Source organism: Vidua chalybeata, chromosome 3, assembly GCF_026979565.1.
Source record: "Vidua chalybeata isolate OUT-0048 chromosome 3, bVidCha1 merged haplotype, whole genome shotgun sequence".
Lineage (NCBI taxonomy): Eukaryota > Metazoa > Chordata > Aves > Passeriformes > Viduidae > Vidua > Vidua chalybeata.
Genome location: NC_071532.1, coordinates 15,737,748 through 15,750,588, shown reverse-complemented (window position 1 = coordinate 15,750,588; position 12,841 = coordinate 15,737,748). Strand labels below are relative to the sequence as shown.

Genomic DNA, 12,841 nt, shown 5'->3' with positions numbered 1-12,841 from the left:
CTTGGCTCACAGTTCCCAGTAGTGGACCTCTGTGCAATGAGACCAGGTTCACAGTTCTAGTTCAAATACTAGCCAACACATGGGGGAGAGCTCCAGCAAGCTGCTGTGCAAGTGCAGCAGAGCTGTCAGGGTAATCCATCTGTGGGTCTTGGACCCCTATTTCATCCCATGTCCCAGGTTATACCCCTTTGTTGGCTAAAGCTCTCTGGCATAATATTTACTTTTGGTTTCCCATTACATATACCAGCTGTGTTTGAGGCAGAACTCCAGTCTGTCTCACAACTCGTTATTTCAAACAGCAAGAAGAAATTCCCTTTTCTCCCTCTTCCCAGATATTTTTCTTCTCTGTTTTCCTCTTCTAGCTTTTGCATCTTTTTTTTTCATAGCTTCTCTATCCTTACCCTTATATTTTCCTTTTTCATTATTCTCTATCCTAACAAGCTGCCTTTTTCCCCTCTAACCAACTCTTATTATATTTTTATTCATAATTTTAATATTTTTTCACTCCAGGGTCCTCTCTACCTACCTATAACCAAAATGCTAAGCCCTGTGTAGGCTGACTGCTCATTTGGATGCACAATATGCAAGATATCCATCTTTGAAGGAGCTGCTAGACCACTAACAGCTGTTTCAAAATAAACTCCCTTTATGCACTGCAAATTACATGTTAAGACATGCAACGGTTAAGACTGTGCATAAAGCCTCAGGAAACCACCCATTGATCTATGATATGTCCATTAATCTCTGCAGCCTAAAGGGCATCTTTCTAAATTCATACAGGAGCCAGGCATGAGAACAAATCTGTCAATACCCTTTTGTGAGGCACAGGAAAAAACACATACTGAGTCTTTGCTATTAAATGTGAATCCATAGAATGAGGCAGTCATCAAATTCTAAAATGGCATTTAGTTGCCCCAAGCAAAAATAAAATGTCATGGCTTCTTCTGATTTTGCAAAGTACCACAATTTGATTGTCAATTTGTGATTTGTCTGAAATATGGCTTAGATATCTCTTGGCTTTCATGGCATCCGTTCTGAGGATTTTTGTATCACTTCCAGTTCGTATTTCATGCTGGACCGGATGTATCTTAATAGAGTGCAGAAAAAGGCCTCTGCTAGGTGACAGCTTCTCTCCCAGAAAAATGGAGATCTTTCCTGGAATTACCCTGCAAATGCACATTACAGTACTGCAAGCTTTTGTAATAACAAGGATTTCATGCTGCCCCTCTGATCTGTATTTCTTTCTTTCTCTGCTCATGCTGGTACATCAAGTAATGTTCTTGGTCCACTTCCTCCCCTTTTTCATGAAAGGCATGTTTTTAAAAGGGCTCTACTAATTTCTTACTGGCTTTCAGAAGAATTTTTTGGGAAAAAAAATTATATACTTTATCTGGGTCCTTGATATTTAGTTATTTACATGGTTCCTTATGAGGGACAGCTGATGAAAGTTGTACGTTCATATAAAAAGTTCTTACAAGTTTTTATAAGTTACTATAAAGTACAAATAATGCTAATAAGGCAAATGAGTTTTGCAAAATATGTACCTTTTGCCAATGCTGGTTTGAGGCACAATTCAGTAGTTTCTATAAAACTGCAGAGTATTAACTTCTTTGTGTTTATGAATAGAGATGAGCCAAGAGGGAAATTTTGCTGTGCATGGATGTACACTGACAGCATGAATACTACTGTGTAGTAAAAGTATTTCCATCATGACATAGGTAGATTTAAAATGAGTGCATGCAGATATGCAGATTGCCTAAAAGATGAGCCCAGACAGATTAAATACACTCATGCCACTTTTTTTTTTGATTCCTACATGATAGAATGCAGATCAAGTCATTTCATACAGTATGTCATACAATATTATACAACACCCAAGACATAACAGTTCAAGCCAATTTCATGTGGAGAAGTACTTACATCAGAAAACAATAACTGAACAAGGCTATCTTCCCCTCAACAGAGAAGCCATAAATCAAGAGATTACTGCATTAGAGAGTACAGGAATGCCTTGTTTTGTCTCCATGCCAGAGCACATACCTCTGGAACATACACTCTCCTGTTCCTCTCTACCTTACAGACAGAGATGCATCTTAAATAGGTTAAAGACAATTTATACATGCTTTGAAGAAAGAGTGCTTGGCCAAAGCTCAGATTTATACTTGCCAGTGTACATGAGACTATCACACTTGATTAAAAATTGTAACTGCAATATGAAACATTTCTCAAATTACAACTTCAAATTTTCAGCACTTACAATATGGGGGCAAGCTGACTGATTTTCAGGAGGAGTTTGGAAATAACTGCAATTCTTGGTAGGCATAATTCTTCTGCATAATACCAGAGACAGCTTGTCTATAGACTTTCAAGGTTAATTTGAATTCATTAACAGTATGAATTTAAAATTAATCACTTAATAATCGCTTCAGCCATGTTGTAGATTCTGTCACTGAAAACTAACACAGAGTTATTTCATATTTAGGTTGATTCATTTCCAAAGCAAACTGGGCCAGACTGCAGTAAATTGAGAAAAACACATGTATTTGAAAAGATTAATTAGAGCACTCTAAAATCTATTTGGGTTATTTACCCTTGAAACAGAAGCTTTGGCCAAACAAAAATGGTATGCCTAAATACAAAAGCACTTCACTCTTGTGAACATTGGCCCAAAACATATGTAAAGATAAAATCCTATGATGAATATCATGTAATTGTCCTCTCTTCAGAACAAAATTGGATGGTCTTTATATGACTTGTTCCAAACAAACAGGGCATAGCTAGGAAACTGGCTAATCTGGAATGGAAAAAAATAAAATTCTATAAGATACTAGACAAAATAGGGCAAGAGTCAAACTAGACACAAGACTATATTTTGCATTATTAGGTTAATAAACTGGTTGTGCTACATTTTGATCCAAAACTGATGGTACAATAACTATAAATTATGGAGCATTAGTTAGAAATAGCATATTGTGCTTAATGTACTAGCAAATACTAACCCACCAGCAAACATCTAATCAGTTGCTATAGTAATTCTAATCTCCACCTATGCCTCAAGAATCGTTAAGGGATGTGACGAATTCTGTCCTTTACAAAATGTGTACTTTCCCATAATCGTGTTTAGTGGATTTTCTGCAGAATCCCCATGTGCACACTGCACAGGTCACATAGTGCCTTATCAGATTCAAATAACTGATTTGAATTTTTATTGAGCACTGACCTTTCCAATATACATTTAATTTGTGTTTACATCTAATATATATATATATATATATAGTGATCTCAAATATTCCACTCTGCTTGTTTTTAAACAGAAGGCAGCATGAAAGCAGTTTACTAGGCGAATGAAATCTGATCAAAAAGAATAAAAAGAAAGTATAATAGTTAATTATTTCAAGCCTAAAAACTGGAAGCAATTCTCCCATGTGTAAAAGGGCCAGTACAGGTCCTGTACATCAATTAGGCCCACTTAAAGCACATTTTAAAGGCTTAGAGAGGATTTATATGGTGCATAAGCCTGGGGCTGTCTGCATGTGAATTTCATCCCCAATGAATATACCTGTCAAGATAGCTGAAATCTGAACATTAAGGAGGTTGTTAGCAAATCAAAATCTAAATTTGCAGATGTTACCTCAACAGTATGTCTCTTCCCTTTATCACAGCAAAACAAAGTGGTTACAAGCACAAAGCAAGTACAAGAAACAGTGGCCACAGTACTAAATTTTCTCATTTAAGCTGCCCTTAAGAGGAAGATGGATGGTACTCTCTGAAGAAAAAGATTGTTTCTCTGTCTTGATCTTCTAAAGGAAGAGCTTTTAGTTGTAGTCCATAAAATTCATTTCTATGTCAGGAAAGGCAGGGAACAAGAAATACTGCACTAAGCTCACAAGATCCACAAGCCTTCAATTACTTGTTTCCCTCACATGAATATAAGACTTAAGATGCATGATTAAATTTCATTATATGTGGACTTGGTGTTAATCCCTGATGAGCAATTATTTAAGATTCATGGATTCTTAGTAATGACATGTTCCTCCATTCCTTTACATTTCTGCATTAGTGATCATTTCTAAAGAAGGCAGAATCCTGAAATCTGGAATCTTTACTTACCTCCAGAATTTTAGAATTTTTATTTGAGACATGAAACATTTTGACAAGCATTTAAATACTTAGATCCATGCTAAATTATTACATAGAGGAAAAACTACTGGAATAATTGTGTTCATAATTCCTGGAGAAAAGTCAGATACTTCCTGTGTGAAATTTGCTCTGAAAGCATATGGAATTCAGGCCTTGCATTCTGTTGGAATTTATCCTTTAAGATCCTATCTTGATCTATCAACAATACCAGAATTGAGAAAACTTTTTATTTTTTCCAGTTTAATTTCTGGACATTTATCTCTGGATCTCCTGATTTTTCACTTCATGCCAAATTGCCAAAATATCACCATTGCCTCATTTAAAACTCTTGAGAAACAACATATTCTGCATTACCTGAAGAAAGCAGAATTTTTACCTTTTCCCACCCTTAAATCATGTGTCCAAATCCTTTCCAGAGCTTCCTGCAGTTTATTCTAAATAGTTAACAAATAATCAGATCAATAGCTATAGTTGAACATGACTTCAGAAATCTCTTACATGACAGCAAGTGTAGGATTTATCCTAACAGTGTATTCATGCTGACAGCTCACAGGTATCTAACTTTAGATGCCAGGACAGGAAGCTTTATCTTCCCAGTTTCCCAGTATATGCACTGCACAGTCAAGGACTCCTTGAGAAGGAAATTCAGAATATCCAACTCCCTCTGCTGAATATTCCTCAGCATTAATAATTCAAGATCACTTTATGAGCTCTGTTTTCTGTCATGCTGGCTCAGACTCTTAACTGTGGCATAAATTGTGTCACACTTTGATTCTTCAAATTGAAATGAGGATACAGAATGATTGATTTTGCTTTTCATTTACTTATCTTTGATAAACATGGAAAGCTTCAGCATGGTGCATTTCTACAGAAGCAACATCCTTCCAAAGAGAAAAGCCACCTACACTATAAACCTCCTCAAATAAATATGCTGGATGTGCAAACTTCATCAATGATCACATTTACTATATGATATAGCAATAAGTATCTAGAGACTAAAAGCACAATTCTCAAAGGGCCACAGTTTCTAATTTCTTTGGAAAACAAACACAATCTAACATGAAAAATGTAATGGTACTTTAATTATCAATCAGTTGAATACCATGAGATATGCTTGCCTTCATTTTTTAATACCTTCTGCCATTTCCAGCAAATTGTGGAAAGCAATAATGGATACCTTGAGTATTCTTCCTGTCTATTTCCACCAAAGTAAAAAAAAAAAAAAAAATATATATATATATATATAGAAAAACCCTCAAAATGAAGATTCAGATTCTTTTGGATCAATCATAACCCAGGAGGAGCACAAGAAATAATGAATATGGATACACAAACGCAGCTGCGGCATTCATATCAATGGCAAAGTAATGCAAAAATTTGCCCCTTTGGTAGAGTTCTGCTACATTAAAGTGCTAAAAAGCTCTTGGCTGTCTGACTCAAGGTTGCATCTTTGTTTTATAAGATCAGCGCTCTAGCATCTGAAAAATATTTTTTATTTTGCAATATTTACCTCATTTCCTTCTCCAGAGATGTTGTAATCATTCAGGAATAGCAAAGCATATTGCATATATAAGAAAAACCCTTATGAATAAAAACATTTCAGCATTTTGAAGAATTTCATTAAATGGGTATAGAGCTAATAAAAATATTAAGCTGTCTACAGTGCAGTCTAGGCTGGGTTTTATATCACACCCCACATACATACAGTGTCATCTGAACAGCAGAAAATTTCACATTATTATGGCAAAGTCTCTGTAATTCTTAAATCTTCTCATAACTGAAAACCAACTTACATTCAAAAAGAATTTCTGTTTAGTGTTATGGGGAAATGGCAAACCAGACCAAATGTCTTCATTTGGGTCTCAATGGTATTTGTTCATGCTGACCTCCAGCACAGGAGGGCTTCCTAAATATCATAAGTGTGGCTGAATTTTTTAATTGAATATACTGTTATATTTAGTACATAGCACTGAGAAAATAGCAAGAATATGAAGTGTGTGATAGAGAGAAATTTTTTTGTCTACCAATGCTCCTAGAAAGAGGATGGAACAAAAATATATGTGCAAAGCTCTGTGCTCCTTACCATGATAACACATTTGATGACAGGACACATGGATTAGCTACAAATGAACATTACAAATGTAAATATGCCTCTGGGAATGAGGACATTATATCTTTGGCAAATGTGCATCAGGCATAGCAATGTGGATATAATAATAATAATAATAATAATAATAACTATTATTAATATTATTTCTATTTTAAAATAATTAATTAAATAGCAATACAAATGATCAGAAGGACCCATGCTGCTCATTGTGATAAATCCTTACAGCTGCTTTGCTGGAAAGATACATCTCACAATAAAAGATTTGGCCTCTAAAGCTTTGGCCTCTGCTGTCAAAACTGAAATATCAAAATGCTCTTACTTGGCTGTCACATCAGGCATTAATATTATACTGAAAGTCTAAATGAGACAGAACCAGATATTTTGATTAACACATGTCAGACTACAGATCTTGAAAGGATCCTTTCAGAGGAAATGATCTTGAAATTTTTTTCTCCATATTCCTTATTCTACATTATACTATGCAGCACTTTAAACATCCTGTTTTGATGAAGAGCAGTAGGAAACCCAGGAAAATAGCACATGCTAACTATGGATAAAGCATCTATTAAAATATGGTTATCCAAATCGATAATGCATAGATAAGGAATATTCACTGGAAATAAGTAATTCTGAGTGACATCTTGCATATATATGTTTAAAGCCTTCTAGCTTGTCTTGAAACTATTATCATGATGAAAGACTACAAAATAAAAGAAATCTATTATGATTTTTTTCTGACAACTGTGAAATGTAAGTTTTTTAATATCAGAAGAATATTTTCTAAAACAAGCACCTGGAAAGCCTTGATGTTTCTGTGGCATCTTAAAATATGACTAGAAATTTCAGAGGTTAATATTAGTCACTGCTTTCTTACTGCTGTGGTCCTTTACTCCCACAGGTTTTCCATGGACAGCATGAATTTGCATAGGCAATACAGCATTGAAGGAAGAGGCTAGAGCATGGATAGCTGAAAAACTGTTACATGAAAAGTCAGAATCATTTGCTGGTGTTTCTTAGGAAATGAGAGTTTTTTACAGAATTTGGATTGGAAAATAATATTCTTCTGGAGCATTTGCTCTATTTCCACTGTCCAGGATGACTAATCATAAAAGCGCTGGTATTAAACCAGTTAGCAGAGTTGAAACCCAGCAAAATGTGTCAAAAGTAGATGAATTTAACCTTGCAGTATTCAAGGAATGGAAACTATACCCTGGGGCACATTAGAGAAATACATGGATAGTAATTATCTAAAAGGAGATAACCAATGTGGATTTAGAAAGGCAAGAGCCTCCCTAACTAATCTACTTGACCTTTATCATGAGGCTAAAGACAAGGCTGATAATAGGCTCTGCAAATAAAAGAGTGTGTTTGTATTTTCAGGAGGTCATGTGGGCATCCACAACAAACAGATGAAAGGGGTGAAAAGAAAATAGCTCTATAAAAAACCTCTGAAAACTCATAAGAAAGCACGTACTGCAAGGGAATGCATTTAACCCTCCATCGACCACACAATTGCAGCAAGTCAACAGCAGTACTGGGGCAGCATTTGTTGCACCATCCACGTGGTGAGTTTGCCCAGTAAAGTAAAAGGTAGCCAGAGACTAGTTCCATGGGAGCTGCTGATCCTTTTAAATGTAAGTAAAAGAGAATTTTTTATAGAATCCACAGGAATTTAAGTGCAGGTAAAAAATTGACTTGACAGACTAAGGAGCCATAGTACGTAAATCCCTTCCTACACTCAGCTTTTTTCTTTAATTGTTTTTTTAATTGTTTTTTTTCAAGACAGCAGATAAACCTAGGGAAGGTAATGCTGTGATGGGTAACAAAGGTAAAACTGCTCTCAGAAAAAATATATCTTCTTGAAACAGCTCTTCTAGTTCATGACAGTCTGCAGATGCTTTGTGTAGAGAATGCTTGGGCCACCCCTGACTTCTGACAACCACTTTCAAACCCCATAGAAATTAATGACATTTGGAGGATGCCCTCGCAGTTTTATTTCCCTCTAACCAGGTGCCAAGGTGCTCATCTGTCCATTTGGAATAGAGCAGCCAAGCTCTAGTGAGCTGATTATTTTTCTCTTGCCTACACTGCCTGAGCATGAGACACAGTTCCCCTCTCCATGCTTGGAAGATGAAAAAGATCCTCTGACACCTTGGTTGGAGGAAAGACAGTTTATGGAGGGGGGACTTTGTGTGTCAGGGGTAACCTTTTCACTGGACAAAGGAAAAGTTAAATTCTAGGGTCTTCATCCTTTTCCCACAGGAGCTACTGGAAGGAGGACAGGTTTTCTATCTCCTGTGGTAAAAGGAGAGGCCATCAGTGATGACACATATTTGAAGTTGCTAAGGAAATGGGGGATAAAGGAGAAGAAATTACAGAAACACACCCCCCCCATTCACTCACCCACACACTCCTTAACTCATTCTTCACCAAGGGACAGAGAGAGGAGGCAAAGAAATGAAGATAAATAGTTCAGACTTAAAGAAGAAGTGAGGAGTACAAAAAGAGTTTGGGAGAGATTCAAAACATGTCTGTGTCTGAGTTAGGTACCAAGACAAAAAGAAAAAAGAACATGAACTTAGGGATTCTAGAAGACCCATACTGCCTCTAACACCAAACATTCACAGATCTTTAAACCCCAGAATAAGACATGGTCTTTTCTGGAATATTTACTATGTCCCCCTGCCTTTTTTACTGAGCAGACAGCGGCCATTGTCAGCTCTCCTCGATGGAGTCATGAATTCACTTGCACACATCCACTTCTGTCTTCTTGGGCAGACAGGCTAAGAAAATATACCTGAGTCAGCAGTCTTGCATGTCAGCATGTGCAACCATTGAATCAACTTTCTCATCTCTAACATCAGGTTTTTCACCCTCAACAGAAGATTTATTTACTGTCCTATTCTCACCCAGAAGTTAGGTAAGGGATTTTGAACATCTGGATTGCTACTTTAATCTCTCTTGATAGTGGTACCACTAGATCCAGCACAAACACATAACATTACACATTTCCTTTCCTTTCTGTTTCAGAATGAATGGCTTAGGTGGAATATTTTGGGTACCTCCAGGAAGTCAGGATCCGTTAAGAAAGTGCGAAGTAACAGGGCTGAGAACACAGAAGAGAGGTAAACTAAATCTGTAAACTAGACTATACAGCAAGTTAGACCATATGGTTACAAAAACCCCTACATATAGTAAAAAAATAACCTTTTGCAAATATTTTAACCATTTGATCATGTAAACGGCATCTGGAAATGTATATGTTGCTTCTTTTTTCCCCCCCCCTCATTTCAGAAGAGTGCTACAAGCAGCACAATATATCCTGTACTTTGCAATGAAGTAGAACATACTTGTTTGCATTTTAACTGAACTTATCAGGTCCTTGATTTTGTTTCATAGTCAATGACAACTTGAATTCTACTATAATAAATATTCATAGCACGCATATTCCAGTCATATGTGTGAATTAGTAAAGTTAAAGCTTGGTTTTCATAATTAAAGCCATTAGTAAGGATTCCAAGATAACTTTGTGCTTGTGGAGAAACTTGCGAAAGAATTATCTCCATTTTTTAACTCCAGCATTTGGCTGGAAGTGCCTCAATGCTCAGCTAGTATGGTAGAAAGAATTTTTACCTGAGGGATAAAAACTGAGCTTTGAGTTTTAAAGGTTCACAATACAGTCAACATAGTAAAATATTCTAAAATATTATAAAATACACTCATTTAAAGAACTCTCCTAAAAAGAAATCTGAGAAAGCTGCACATGTGCTCATGGCTCTTCTGAAGGCAAAGGAGGAAAGAATTTTAGGAAATAAATTTGCTGTTATTCATTCATTTCTCAGCTCTGTTAATAATTTGCTCTGTTCAAGCCCAATTTTAATAACATTGATGTAGGCCAGTGACCTCCAACTAAGTTGAACCATGTTGTGGAGAGTGGCACATTCAGCTCCTGAAAAGTCGTTACTGGGAACTACAAAATGCAAGATGGTGGCTTATCCTAATATAGCAATTCCCAGGATGTGGTCCCTTGAGGATTGCTTTGGGTTACACAAGGGTGTCCCCTTGATTTAAATATCTCAATTTTAAATGTTGAGAAAGCATCCAAAGGTGAGGTAAATATTATCTGGAGCAAGACACCATTTGGGTAGTACAAGTGGTGATAGTATTTGTGGGCAAACACAGGCAGGCAGGAAAATCCTGTGCTGCTGCTTGTCATTTGTAGCTTGTCTTCTAAGAGAAAAAGGACGGCATTTGGAAAAGACATGCCTATAGCTGGGAAGTGTCCTGAGATGGGCAGGAATGTGGGAAAATAGGAAGACAGTGTTTGGTGTAATGTGAGACCATGGCCATATGGAAAAGAAAGTAACTCAGAGATTTGGCAGGTGCCAAAATTGCCTTTGAAAAAAGAAGTTGATGCTCCACTGCAGTCAATAGACTGATTAGCTAAAGCTACCTAATCAGCACTAGGGTACCTAACAAACTGAGATGTTCAGTTGTCATTGCTCAGTCACACTAATTGGGAAAACCCCCCACCAATTTAAACTTTCAGATTCTCCCTTCTGCAGTTCAAGCTGCCCTTCATACCTGGAAGGTATGCCTCCTATACACATCCATAAAACTGGTTGGTTAGATTTCAACAAATCCCTCATTAGAACTCCTCCTTGTCACAGTTCCTGGATAATGCCTCGATCATGTAGGAGTTGGTGACCTGTCACCCATGCACACAGACTCAGACTGTCTTGATCTGGAAAGAACTGATGTCCTGGTCACACTCTATCTTACTGGAAGCCTGTCCTTCCCTGACCTGCTGGCTTTATCTTCTGTGACAACCAAGGAAAAAAAATCCCTTTTTCAGCCTGATAACAAGATTTATGGGGCCATCATCCGTCTGCCTGTTCTTCTCTAATAATTTCTGAATCTGTTGGTCAATTTTAGTTAAATTTGGCACTGAAGTAGAAATTGCAAAGACGTTCTGGTAATCTAAACCACCAAGATAACAGAAGATAAAGATACCAGTAGTACATTCCCCAAGGTAAAGAACACAGTGTGAGCTTTGTCCTGAGATAGATATGATGGAATGCACGCAGGAGAAATGCTATAAATTCTCTGCTCCTGGGAAACTCCGGTTTCTGCACTATAAATTTCATTATGCCCATCTAAAATTCTAGAGAGTTCCAGTAAATTCTCTGATGTGCAACAGGCGCTGCATGAACACTGCACTATAGCTATCATTCAGTGAACCAGCATAAAAAGTCAGTCAGTCAGAGGCAAAAATCTAATAGAAAAATAGCTCCCTTAGCTCTGGAGGCCAGTCAACAACTTAGTGGCTGAGCACTGACATGGTGGTATTTTTTTCCTTTAGACCTAACATGCCAGGAGCTTTTTAGAGGCAGAACCTACCCTGGTGTTGATCACAGCTATCATAAACTACCTGTGCATTAACAAGCAGTGAAAGGCTACAAGGAGCATACTGAGCTGGTCTCGAAAATCCTGTGATTTGAGGAGTCCACAAAATGCAAATTTCCAATATGCTCACTGCACGTCTTCAGCCAACTTTTCTGTATCCTTGTACATTTATGGATAGCACTTCAGGAAAATCTGTGCCTTACAAAAGGCAAACATTTACATGTAAAGAAGAAAAACAGATCTCCTGAGTGACTGTTGCTAGCAAGCTGTCTTCAGGGGGAGAATAAACCAGACAACACTCTTTAAAGTATGCCTATTAATTTTTTTATTAAATAATGTAGTATTCTTATTAGACACAGAAGGTTGGATATATCTTGCATAAGTATCACTTGACTCTGGTCACATATGATTTGTATCAGCAGAAACTTAAAGGTCAGTGATATCTCAGACAAAGGGCAAGCAGAGATTGGCATTGGGGATGAAACAGGGCAACATGCAGTGACACAAGGCAGACAGTGTACAGAACTGGAGATATTTTCACACTAAAGAAGAAGCAATGGTGGCAGCTATTAAAAACAAAGCAGTACAGAAATCAGGGCTTGCTCCTTCAGACTGTGATGAGCCATCCATAACACTTCCACAAACAACATATTACCAGCATGTCAGTCAGAGGCTGGATTTATTCTTACCAAGGACAAAATGGCCTAATTTTTCTAATACTCCAAGTTAAATAGTATCATTACCTCTGGTCCCCCTGATCCACCAGCCTCCGTCTGCTTTTAAAAAATATTTTGAAATAAAGTCACTGTGCTGAAGTCACTGAAACCCAAGATCTGTGAAAGAGTAAAGAAGAAGGTGGCAGTCATGCAAGCATCCATCTTCACACCAATGGATGCACAATCTTAGGATGCTTCTGGCACAATATAATCCCTATGTAAAAAAACGTTTCTGAGAAATGTTAAGTACACAAATACCAGCTATTAAGCACTGTCATAGTTTGTGACAAACTCTTACACTGCACAATATGCTTTTCAAAAGGAAAGCATTGTAGTTGGACAGCTTCAAAATTTTGATTTAATTTATAATTATAATTATAAATTAAATTTTTATTTCCATGAACTCATTCAGTATATTTTGTCTCTGATGTTAAGTTACAGGTTCATAACGACAAAAAAAAAAGCTTGA

The 12,841-nt window shown here is 36.9% G+C and overlaps 1 protein-coding gene across 20 annotated transcripts in view; it reads right to left on the bottom strand.

Moving 5' to 3' along the window:
* The window catches only part of SMYD3 (SET and MYND domain containing 3), a 375,697-nt gene that overhangs the window by 17,212 nt on the left and 345,644 nt on the right, over positions 1–12,841 (bottom strand). Inside the window, exon 12 of one of the 20 annotated variants that reach the window (XR_008429812.1) lies at positions 12,368–12,489. The exons of the other annotated variants lie outside the window; for them this stretch is intronic. The gene's annotated coding sequence lies outside the window, so the exon portion shown is untranslated. Of the gene's footprint in view, positions 1–12,367; positions 12,490–12,841 lie in introns of those variants that run through there. 20 annotated transcript variants of the gene reach the window in all.